Source organism: Benincasa hispida, chromosome 9, assembly GCF_009727055.1.
Source record: "Benincasa hispida cultivar B227 chromosome 9, ASM972705v1, whole genome shotgun sequence".
NCBI lineage: Eukaryota > Viridiplantae > Streptophyta > Magnoliopsida > Cucurbitales > Cucurbitaceae > Benincasa > Benincasa hispida.
In genome coordinates, this window is record NC_052357.1 from 14,263,589 (window position 1) to 14,276,927 (window position 13,339).

At 32.2% G+C, this 13,339-nt stretch overlaps 2 pseudogenes; one reads left to right on the forward strand and one right to left on the reverse strand.

The window, feature by feature from the left end:
• Positions 1-696: 696 nt before the first annotated feature.
• On the reverse strand, positions 697-3,542 carry LOC120084555 (annotated as a pseudogene).
• Positions 3,543-5,757: 2,215 nt separating this feature from the next.
• LOC120086779 lies at positions 5,758-10,261 on the forward strand (annotated as a pseudogene).
• The last annotated feature ends 3,078 nt before the right edge of the window (positions 10,262-13,339 follow it).

The window sequence follows — 13,339 nt, forward strand, 5'->3', positions numbered from 1 at the left end:
TCTCCACCAAATCGTACAAAGATGCGAACTACCATCGTTGATATGCAATTAGAAAATTGACAATTAGATTCGAATTACTATTAAAGTAAGTGATTGCCCATCAAGTTATAATAGATCGCCCAACAAATTACAAACGATCACTCATGTTAATGTAAGTGATCCTTTAGTATTATATAAACAATCACTTACATTATGGTGGGTGATATTCTATCTTTATGAAAGCGATCTTGGAAGAAAAATACTATGTAAACACTTACATTCTTTTTCGTTTTTGGTTCTGATGAACGTGGATGCTCTATACCTAAAGAGAAAATGAACTGAATGAAGATGAAAGCGATAGAAAATGAGAATGTTGGACTGAAACTCCGAGAGAACAATGGGTGAAGAAGTTGAGGAGTTCGATTGAAAGTGAATAATTGAGAATGACGTTCCAACAATAACGTTCAATATTGTTGGTAATATTAGTTGAGAATAAATGTTCTGGTGAAATGTTGGTGTTGCATTGAATACATATGTTAAATCGTTAAAGAAATCGTTGAAGGAGGATGAAGGTAGGCAGGTTGAGAAGAGGTTTTAAATTCGGGGATAAATTTGGTATTTCACATGACATAAAAGATCAATGGTAATAAAATTTTTTTAAAGAGATCGATTTTTTTTTGCTTTTTGGGTCATTCTATGATTTTTTTTAGGGCTAAATTAATTTAACTTCATGTATTTCTGAATCTGCCCTCTTCTCGTTTAATCAAATTGACCTTCAACCCGTTCTTCATATAGAAAGTTAGGGCAAGCTTCGGCTCCACCAAATGGTCCGTCACCACCGCCACTAGGTACCGATTGATGATTGAAGTGGTGACATATATCATTTGATAGTACGCAAAATCCTTTTCGAGACAAAGCTGAGGGCCGCCATTGAAGGTGGTGAATCAATACGCCTATTCGCTCATGAATCAACCATCTCTCATCCATCTCTCAGGTTTGAATTCGCGACAATCTTTCCCCCAAATTGCTTCCATTCTTCCCATCGCGTATATTACATACATGATTTTTGTTCCTTTCTTCATAATTGTTCCGTCTAGGAATACATCGTCCTCCACAACCTGAGTCGAACGAATAATTGATTAGATTTCTAAAATTTACTTTCGAAATATTAATGTGAATGAGTAATTATTAGTTACCTCTTTGTGATCTAATCGAACGGATGGAAACAATCTTAAGGCTTCGAAAATGGTGGCTTGCAAATACTCAATTTTCTTGATTTCCTTTGGTTTGAATACTAACGAATTGAATCAAAGCTCTCTGGTCTTGGCCTCTTCTCATTCGCCGATGATTCTGCAAATTTCTGCTAGAATTTTGTCTTTTACATCGAAATTTTGATCGAGCAATCAGAAGAACCAACTCAATGCTATGGAAGATGTATCTCTTCTGGAAAGTATAAAATTGACACAAATATCTATGAGAAACTTGTCAGAGAATGGCCACCCTTGCTCATCTTTTAACCTCATGAATATGGTTATTAGATCGAAACTTTGGTTATCGGCTTGCGGTTGTGCCATCGATAGAGAGTTTTCTCTTTCGTGTTTGAATCACGTTCTCTGCATATTCATCGACGACTTTGATCGATTGCTTTAACTTCTTTTCCATTCATAAATTCAAGTACCGCTTAAAATTAAATTATTTAATTAATATTAATTACAGATTTTTTCTTCCTTTTCGAGAAATTATAGAGTTTTTTTCTTAATATAGTGTCTGAAAAATTATGAGATTATATTAGTGTTTCTTAATGTGTATATATATATATAAAAGAAATCACACATAAAAATTATCAAATTAAACAAATTTGGAAAGTTAAAAATATTTAAATTTTATTTAAATATCAAATATATGAATATGTATTCATATTTTGATGAGATGCTTTTATTAATTTAATATTTGATATTAAATTAATTAATTATTTATTTATTTAAAATTAATTTTATCAAAATTTGAATATACGAAATTCAAATCTAAAAGTAATTTTTGTTAAATTGATTTGATTTTGGTTAAATTAATCTAATTTTGACAAATAAAATAAAATGGAAGAAAGTGAGGTTTCCCACCTTCTTCAATTTTCAACCCCTAATTAAATTTATTTAGTGGAAAATTGTGTGTCAACTCTAGAAGGAATTGATTTGCATGTTGATTTTCTATAAAATTGAAGATTTAATACAAATTAAAACTTCATGCAAATTCTGAAATTGAATGAATTTTTGTGGTTTTTAAAATTTTGCATTTTTTCTTCAGCAAATCCAAAATCTATCCAAATTTCTCTCAATTTGGGTTCCGCCATCTAATGTAAGGCCAAGAAAATAGTGGAGAAATCCTTATAATGGCCTACATCAAGTGTTCAAGAAGAAATTTGCAAGGGATTGAAGTAATTAAGGGATTCTTCAAATGTTGTCCTACTCTAACCCTAAATTATGAAAAATTGAATCATGCATGCTTAATCACTAAAATTGATGTAGTTAGAGTGTTTAGATCCAAATTACTTCCGCATGTTGAATGTTAACTCTAACAATTGGTATCAGAGCATGTTTAAAACACTCAATTTACGTTAATTTTAGCTTGGTGGTTATTTTTCATAAGTTGTATGAAATGGATGCTGATATGGATATATTACCGTCTTGACATTACATTTCTCTTTAATCATGTTGTATTTGGTTCCTTGTTTATAGGTCTTAATGTGGGATTAAGAATCTGTAAATTTGTTAGAATAAATAAAGTTGAAACTTGGTTGTAAATTGAAGAAAGATTTGAAGCATGCACAGTAGAAAAACGAGTAGTTGAAGCTACTGCCTCTCAGCATCGCAACGTTGTTCTTCATCCAGCCCAAAACGTGCGCGTGCCAGCCAGCGGTCCAGATGAAATAATTAATGAAACATTACCTTCCACCCATTCCAACTATTGCAATAATGAAACATTGCCTTCCACATCCATATCCCCTCCTAAAAGGTCTTTTAGGAACCTCTTATCATAATCCCTACCCATTACTTCCTCTTCATTTAAAGAAGAGTGAGTATCCCTTCCAATTCCCAACCCAATTTGAGGAGACAAATTATGTTGTATGATAGGTTCAATGTTTTCATTCAAATGAAAATCCCTTTTTTCAGCATAAATAGAATCAAGCCTCTCCCTAATTTCCTTAACTTGATGTGCCATCCTAAAGTTAAATGTAAGTTGGTTAGAGTTGGAGAAGAAGATCTAACCTGTTTTGAATTTTCCTTCTTGTCATCGATTCTTGACAGAGAGCCTCACAAGACAATGCATTGAGCACATCATCTGCATCACAAAGAACATCTTCCAGTTTTTCAAGCTGATCCTTCAAAAAATGACCTTGTTTGGCGCTTGTTCGCATCATGAAGTGCAGCCTGAATTGTAGCAACTTTACTCTCAAGTTCGGTAAGATCATCCTTGAGTCCCCATAGCATTCCAAGTTCTTCAGAAACTAGAGAACCCAGTTTTGTGGAGATCTTCCCAGCAACATTTAAGAGAAATCCTTCGACCATTCTTTCAGTTTCGAGTAAATGGGGAATGGGGTATGGAATATGAATAGGCTACAAAAGATTATTGCTTATGATTGTTACGAAATTGGAAACTAAAGAATATAAAAGAACATAAAAAAATTGATACATAGATATACATAATTCATTAATAGTGTGTTAGCTACGTCCATGGAATAGAGGGAGAATGTTTTATGAATACACACTGAGCGCCTTTAGGGTTAGAGAGTTTATATAGAGTACTACTCTAAATCTAGGGTCATAATCATAAATAATTATAAATGAATAAATATGCAAGACTCATGTACTTGGTTGTTTGAAGCGTCAACAAACAAATTCAAGACATTCCAATAATGATAATTTTCTTAATACCAGCTATCAACACTTATTTATACAACTCCTTGAGCTAATCTATCTTGTTAATAATGTTTTTTATTTACTAGTTGTGCTATTATCATTACAAAATTAGAATACATATATATGGTGCACATAGTAGATTTGAATGCTGACTTCATGTTGAGAGTATATACTTTATCTCAGTTGAGTTATGATCATATTGACAGAAAAAAATAATAATTCAACTAGATAAGTTTATCGGTAATAAAAATATTCAAATACACCACTTTGATAATTGCAGGTGTGATAATCACATAGTAATTGTAGGTGTGATAATCACATAGTAATCACATAACAATCACATAGAAATCAGATAGCAATCACATAGAAATCAGATAGTAATCAAATTTTCATATAGAAATTTTTTGTCATATTTACAAAAAAGTAAAACGTAGGGATATACGCCCAATTTTCAATATATTATTTTATTAAAGTTGTAATTGTCCCGTTTTTTTTAATTGTGGTTTTTTCCCCTTAGATAATTTAGTTTTGTTAATAAATCATAACGTGACGTTATCAGAGATTATTACATATAGTTGACCACTTGCAATTATAAAGAAGAAAAAAAAAAAAAAAAAAAAAAAAAAAAACCTTCCCCAAACATTATAAAATGCAACAATTTTGTAAGTCAATGAAATTAATAAAATAATAACAGGTAAGTGCTAAAACTAGGACGTGTTTGGTATTGAATATGGAACTGGTTTTATTCAAATTCAAGAAATAAAATGGATTGAGGGGAATTTTGCTTTGTAGTCTACCTTCATACATCCAAAACAAATTTAGGGTGTGTTTGTTAATACTTTTTCAACTATTTAATTTAATAAATAAGTCATTTTAGGGAAAAAAAATAGAAATGTGTGACAACTACTTAAGATGAATTTTAAAAGTTATTAATATTTTATTTTATAATCAAAATATTTAAATGAGAATGAATTTTTGAAAAATATTTTTTTTTAAGGCAATCCTATTATAAAGAATAGAGAAAATGTAAAAGATTAGAGATGATCGACACACAGATTTATGTGGTTTACTGACAAGGTGTTAACTCATCCACGGAGCAGAGAAGAGTTTTATTAGAGAGGATGTTACACAATATATAATAATTGCACTTCTAGATTAAAGAGTTTATATAGTACATTTGATCATTCGAAGTGCCATGTACCATATTCAATGCATTCCAACAAACCTAAGTAGGCCTTACTAACTTAAAAATATCCATTTTTTGAGTTTGACAATATATCGTAGTTGTATTAAATCCCATCACAATGTCCAGATAATGGAACATTTATATAAATTTACATAAAATAATTTAAAGTTAAATTATAAATTTAAGATTGTGAACTTATCAAAACGAGAATAACTAAATTAGTATAAATTTATACTAAAGACTTCCATGTTAGAGCTTCCCCACCCTAAAAATTAAAATTAAAATTAATAATTAGCCAACTTTAGTTTTTTTAAGGTCAATTGTTATAATTAAGAATTTTGCAAATGGTTGATTTAGAAAAATCACTACAAGAATTTTTACAAGAATTTTTACCTGTTTCAATATTTTCTTTCCCGACGCATTCATTTTCGTTGACATAGGCGTATTTATTTCGATGAAAATTTAATACGTCGGCCAAAATAGAGTAACGTGTGCATTTTTTTAAAAAATTTATGTTGATGAAAATTAAAACTTTTCCAATAAAAATATGTCTGGGGGAAAAGTCTTTAAAAACCCCCTTCTTCTTTCCCCTCACTTTTCTTTTCCCCCCAAAATTTTCATTTCATTTCTTTTCCTTTCTCTTTCTCTTTTCCCCCTTCTCTAAATCAAGTTTTGAAAATGTCCGACCACGGAAAGGGAGGCAAGGGTTTGGGAAAAGGATGAGCTAAGTGTCATAGAAAGGTCTTGAGAGAAAACGTTCAACTACTACTGGATTACTTGACGTTTTTCCAATGTCAAGTAGAGATATTCGACTATCAAGTATAATGTCATAACTTGATACTGTAAAAATATCAAGAGAAATAATTCTTGACACAATTTCCAGGTTAAGAAGTATAATACACTTGACACTAATGACATGTCAAGTATATTAATTCTTGACACTTATTATTGTGATTACTCTTGACATTTTTTATTTGTCAAATATATTTTTATCTTGACACGAAATAATGGTCAAGTAATCTAATTCTTGACATATTTTCAAAGTCATCTATGTTTTTTTTCCAAATTAAACATTCGAATCTAATTTCCATTTCTCATTTCCTGCATTACATTTGTTCCAATAAGAAATTTCTTCAATTAAAATAAATAGTTGCACATATTTCAGGTCTACATATCAGTCCAATATATACAAGTAACAATTCAGAATACTAAAATAAACAATTTCATTTTTCTATTACTCATGTCTATATGAATGATTCCAAAATTTACAAGACCAATTGTACAGTAGTATATATTCTATCAACCTACCCCAATATATGATAATTCCAAAATTGTAAGGCCAATCTATATGTGCTATGTATTTCAAAAATCAGAAGACTAAAATTCTATCATCCACCACACATTTCTTTGAAGTATATAACCTATAATGGCTGAACAAAACATTTACACAAAAAAAAAAGTTTTGAGCATTCCCATGTAACCACATACACAAAATTTATAGGAAGTCCATCAGATATAACGACCTAAATATTCATCCCATTCCATGCGTACTTCATCCAATTCAAGTTGGGAGTACGAGCTCCTCATATCAGTCTATAAAACATAGAAAGTGAAATATATATATTAATTTACTATTTACACTATCTATTATGTTACAATATATATAAGTAGTTTAAAGACATACTGCATCTGTAATAATATTCTTCTCTTTTGTCACGATTTCTCGCATATATCTCAGAACGTAATACCCACATTTGACAGTTCCCACTTGTAAAAGACACTACAATACAAAGCCAATAATTAATACACATATCATATAGATGTATTAAATAAACATCATTCTATTAATTTTTTCAATGCTCTTATACTTACCTTTACCGTTTTCCAGAATGTGGTTTTTCAAGTCTTTTGCAAAATTTTTTTTAGACTGGAAAATGGTTGTTGCCTTACATTCGTCAAAGAGTATAGTATAATATTCATAATGATCACTAAATAAAATATACAACTAATTAGTATGGAACATGAAGGTTATAGTAAATGACCGTGTTCAAAAGTCATTAATCTACTACAAAGGTTCTGAGCTCTACAAAAATATACTTCGACTCTTTATTTGAATCAACAATGAACAAATGTAGATACCTACAATAATAAATCGAACACACTAACTTACTACTAATTAATAAAGTGATAATATATCATAAACAAATAACATTTACTTACATGATATAAGCCACCATTGATAAAGTTTTCACTTTGTGCATGCTATAAAACTCAATCACATGTTCATTCCTAAATAAGATAGAAGAATATAAGACTTATACAATTCACCTCCAAGATCAGTAGTACACTAATAACAATCACTTCTTCATCCTTTCCCGTATTCTTTGAAACTTTCTCCTAAAACCATCAAGTTATAATTTTATAAGTAACTAATAGTAAATTTACCTCATAATACAATTCACCTTCAAGATCGGTTGTACACTAATAACTTCCATCTCCTTCACCTTCTTCCCTTCCTCATGTGTGGTTGATGTACTAACAACTTCCTTCTCCTATGATATAAATACAACAATACAATTTAAACAAGTTAAAAATTATCATAACTAATAGTTGTAACCTTAATGTATAAATTAAATAAGATAAAACATGAGACTAACTGTGACTTCTTACCCAAAAAAAAATTAACGACGCACCTTACCTAGTAGTGGTTTGATCCAAAACCACCTCAAGATCTCAACTCCAATCTCCAAAGTCAATCACTGAAACAACTGGACAACAACAACTTCAAATCCGGCGAACAACTTCAGATCTGCTGCAAATGGCTTCAGATCTGGCCTGCAGATCCGGCGAAAAACGTGTCTGGCGACTGAGAGGGAGAGGTGGAGATGGGGGTCTGGCGGCTTAGTGGTCTTCGAAGGTATGAAGTTGAAAGTATGAGTCATATAAAGCATAAAAATGAAAAACGATTAAACATGTGATATTCTACCAAAAAATATTCAATTTGTTACGTTTATCAACGAGTCAAAGAAAAACCAATTCAATTGTTAAGAAAGGACCATGTCAGAATGCACATACACTCTAAGTTTATTCTACCAAAAAAATATTCAATTCCTAAAGTTTACCAAAGGGTCAAAAAGAAAGGGGAGAAAAACTCAACTTCTAAGAAAGGACCATATAAAAATCCACAATCCTCAAAGAACCACACCACATTGAAACTCACTTCTGTCAATAAATTCACTTCATTCCCAGCCAAATTAGTTAATTCAAAAATCACTTTCATTTAAATCTACCAAATACAAATACAACTAGACTCAAACAACAAACATTCACAAGATTCTAAATCCTCACACGACTAATTTACCAACTGAAACCAATAACAAAAGGAATTATATCCATCAATAAACTCGATTCGTAGATAGCATTCCTTGTCCCTTCAAGCAACAAATAGCGTCCATTGAACTCAATTTCCAACAAAAGCAATCGATTGAGAAATCATTTCAACTTAAATCCACTTAAAACCAAATAAGCATTCTTGAGATTCAAAATCCTCAAACAGAACCAAATTAGGTGATTGAAACAAAAATTGAAAAATCAGTAAATTAAACTTCTTCCATCAAAACAAAATACAAAAACAAAGAATCATAAATGAAAACGGCTCACAAAACAAGACAAGATTCCCCCAAACCTAAAATTCTTGGTCCCTAGCAAGGGAATGGAAAGAAGTTTCAAATTCGGTGAGAGCATGCATTAGGGTCTCGGGGACATACTTTCCCCCAAATAAGCATTCTTGAGATTCAAAATCCTCAAACAGAACCAAATTAGGTGATTGAAACAAAAACCGAAAAATTAGTAAATTAAACTTCCTCCATCAAAACAAAATACAAAAATAAAGAACCATAAACGAAAACGGCTCACAAAACAAGACAAAATTCCCCCAAACTAAAATTCTTGGTCCCCAGCAAAGGAGTGGAAAGCAGTTTTAAGTCCGTGAGGGCATGCATTAGGGTCTCGGAAGACCACTAAGCCACAAAGAGAGAAAGATGGAGATGGGGGGTCTGGCGACTGGAAGAAGAAGGGAAGGGAAGAGAAAGAAAAATAGAAAAAAAAAATGAAAGAAAAAGGAAAGAAAAAATAAAAGAAAATATTATATTATAGTCCAACTAATCAAGTTAATTCCTTTTTGTTTAAACAAAATACATAAATATCTTCATTTTTCCTCTCAAAATTTTAATCTCTTAGATTGTCTAGTTAATTCAAATCCCTCCACATTTTTTTAAAAAAAAAATTAAACTAAATCAAATCCAAAATTCCAAATATCTTAACCAATATATTTGAACCAATTATCATATCAAATTATCTCAAACTCCAGCTCCAAGAAAATAAAAACTCAAATAATTTAATACAATTAAATTAAAATTACCTGAAGTTTGGGCGTAGAGAGGGAGAGTCGGCGTTTGGTGGGGTGCTACGAAGAGAGGGTTTCGGAGAGGAGAGGAGTCTTTTTTTACTAGGGCATTTAACCATTTTACTTGTTTAAAATAATAATTTATTTGATAATTTTTGTAGGAGGGAAACCAAATCTAGGAATGAAAATGGGGGAGGGAAACAAAAAATAAAGATTAAAAAAATATTATTTTTATATTTTATTTGACACGAAAAATATGTCAAGTAACAACTTCGTATACTTGACGCGAAAAAAGTGTCAAGCAAGACCTTATATTACTTGACAAGAAAAACATGTCAAGTAATGGATCGCGTGAAAATATCCGAAATATTCCGTCAATCTCCACTTTTTTAATCCTTTTACTTGACATTTTTTTTCTAAAAAGTCGTTACTTGACGTTTTTTCATTACTTCACGTTTTTTTAAAAGAAACGTCAAGTAATTAAGTTTTTTTAAAAAAAACGTCAAGTAATTAAAAACTGCAAAGTGTCAAGTAATATAGGTTTTGTAGTACATCACAAAGCCTGCAATTCGCCGTTTGGCTCGTCCTGGTGGTGTGCAGTGAATCAGTGGTTTGATTTGTGAAGAAACCAGAGGCGTTTTGAAGGTCTTCCTTGAGAATGTCATTCGCGATGTTGTTACTTACACTGAGCACGCAAGGAGGAAGACGGTGACTGCCATGGATGTGGTTTATGCCTTGAAAAGGCAAGGAAGGACTTTGTACGGTTTCAAAGGTTAGGTTTTAGATTACTCGTATGGAGGATTGTAGATCTTGACTTTAGATCTGGTTTCTTTCTTAGCGTTCATAATTTTTCTCTCTTTTTTAGGACTTCCTGTAACCTAGCTCTGTTATTCAGAAATTGAAATGTTACTTGGTTGAAGAATTATGACATGAACTTCTTATAGTTCTTTTGGTCAATCTATTTCGTTCTTCTTAGTGTTTCATTGAGATGTTGAAATTAGAATGTGTGACCTAATTCCAAAGCTGCAAACCACTCCAAGTTGATCAATTATTCTAAATTTTATTAACTTTGAACATCTAATATTTGGTGCATTGTGACTGTAATTAGATTCTTAATCTGCATTGAAGCTAAAATCCAAAGATATGAGTTGAACATTTCTGATCAATTTTATTTACGATCTGTACATATTTAGGATCTATAATAATGGTGTCAAAGTCCACCAGAACTGCATAAGCATTTAGAGAATATAGATCAGAACTGCATAAGCACTATTGTAGCTTTGAGATTCTTGTAATTGCTTGTGAAAATCTACTAGACAGGCTAACAAATAAAGAAGATTGGAAGATTCTTTGTGATAGATGGGAGACTCCTGAATGGCAGGTAAATTTTACTTATTGTTTACCGTTCGTTGATTTCGTGATTCGAGCTTAGGAGTGTATTGTATAAAATAATTAGAAAAATAAGTGCAAATGTGAATGATGCGTCAATGCATTTATGATGTGTTAGTGACGTATTGATGCAGTAGTGTTGTGCAATAGGACGCATGACACTCCTCTATAGACATTCAAGTTTCTTGAATCGGATGCAAGTATAAATCCAACTCAGGTTCCTGGTAAGTCCAGGGTCAAAATCAGGGATTCAGATTAAAGCTAATGTAGACCTTGCATTGTAACTATTGTAGAAATATCCTAAATGTATGTAGAAATGAGTTATTTACACTAAGCTGCCGTGTGTGTGCAAGAAGATATAAAGGGTCGAGTAGAGAATGATGGGTCGTGTGAAAATAGAGTTTAATGCAAGTGATATGTGTCGATCTAAGTTAGAGGTACACAAACAAGAATATGATGTGAATGAGATGACTTGTTTATCTCCGTCTGTGCCTTAGACTCTATTCGACACTTCTCAATGCGAATATCATACAACACCTATCTCTAGGATGTATGCATCAAACACAGGATGCAATAAAACACCAGTGCGTAGCTCTAGATGTATAAGTGTTTCTAACTTGATGCTGACTTACTTATTCTCTCGACTAATTTAAGTTAAAGCTGCTTTTACCAATTGATTTAGTTGGCTTAAGTGTTAGAAATGAAACTTTGCATGATGTTATTGATACATCCAACATAAATAAGAAATAAACAGTGGCAAAATATGATAGATCAAATATGTGAATTTATAAAAAAACTGATTATCTTTACAAAACCAATACTTAATCAAATGAGAAGATGAAAGCGATAAGTAAGATGAAATGAAAGGGGTCAAGCTACAGAGTATAATCTCTTGTCCTCTTTGGCTCAATTCTGGTTCGTGTACAACCACTTGTGGTAGAATTGGAAGAAATGTCTCTCTCGAGCTCAGTTTCCTCCACTCCTTGATCGGCTATGGTAGTGGTTCTCTTCTTTCTTGTTCTTCTCGTCACCACAACACAACTCTACGGTCTCAAAATTTCAGAATTATGCAGTGCTAAAAGATCTAAGATTCTAAACTAAGCTCGTTCATCTAGTGGGATTTCTTCTATTTATAAGCATCGGTCTTCTTCAACTTGATGATGGGCAACATTAAATTCCATACCCTGGTCGGTCGCCTAACACTCAGATGCTTTTCAGACGCCGCCCGCTGCAGATGCCCATGCTTACAAGTGGTGATTTGACACTAACAGCTTGAATCAATGAATCTTCTTTGCGTTGAATCCCTCTGACGCATGCCACATGCATTAGACTTTGCTTGCGACACTTTTCTTAATCATGCATTAGACTTTGTTGAGATCCTATAATATCATGCGTTAATGCCATAGTATTTTAGAAATAAACATTCTTTTGCATGAGTTTGATAGTGTTCGCGTAATTCCATGCGTTTTCTCTAAAACTGATGAGATTTTATCATTAAAGACCCTAATTGTTCTAACTTTTGAGCCACAATAACTTGTATTTCTATAAGTTATCACACCCCCAAATTTGAACAATGCTTGTGCTCAAGCATTCCACAAATAATTCTTTGTTATCTCTATTGTCTTTAGTGTACAGGGTTCACCTCTCATCATATTCACTTATAAGCTAGACACTGAAGTTTGGAAAATGTAACGTAAGTTGATTCTTTTCTAAATGGAAGAAATCTTTATTTCAGGTGCATCAAGCTTTTCGTCAACAACTCCTTTCGTTTCTCAAAACATTCTTGTTTTTCTAAACCATCAATTTTTTAGATGCTTTTGAAAATAGGTGTCAGTTAAAAGAAAAAGTATAAATTTTCTGTTACCCATGCACTGTTCCAAGTGTCCCACTTTTGTTTTGGCTTGCCCCTATGGATGTCATGCGAGCATCAACTACGGGTGAGAGCCCTTCACAACTAAACTCATATCTAGCATGCATGCGTTTCAAGATACAACTTCTTTGAACTAGATAGAAGAGTTTTGGAACGCATTGGTCTAGGAGACTTAACTTCGTTTTGGCTTGCCCCCACGGGTGTCATGCGAGCATCCAACTATGGCTAAGTGCCTGTTTCAATTTTTAACTCATGTCAATTTAAGGTTTTCCTTTTAGAGTAATGACATAGGAGTTTGCGTTTAACATCTTTCTATTTTGTTTCCTTTCTTTTTTATGTACTCAATTAATGTGTCTTAACTCGGATTCCCCTCAACCCCAAATTTGGAGATCAGCTAAATCCTCATTGCTAAAAAAGACAGAATTTCGAAAAGGCCTTGAGAGTTTCGGATGAAGTTTTGATTTAAAGCTTGCATGCGTTAGAAAGAAAACATGTAGACTTTTTAGAAAAGTTCAGGCTTTGTAGATTTTCTTAACGCCTACTCTGTACTTATAAATTTCATATTACTAATATCATTGAAGTAAACAACGCACAGG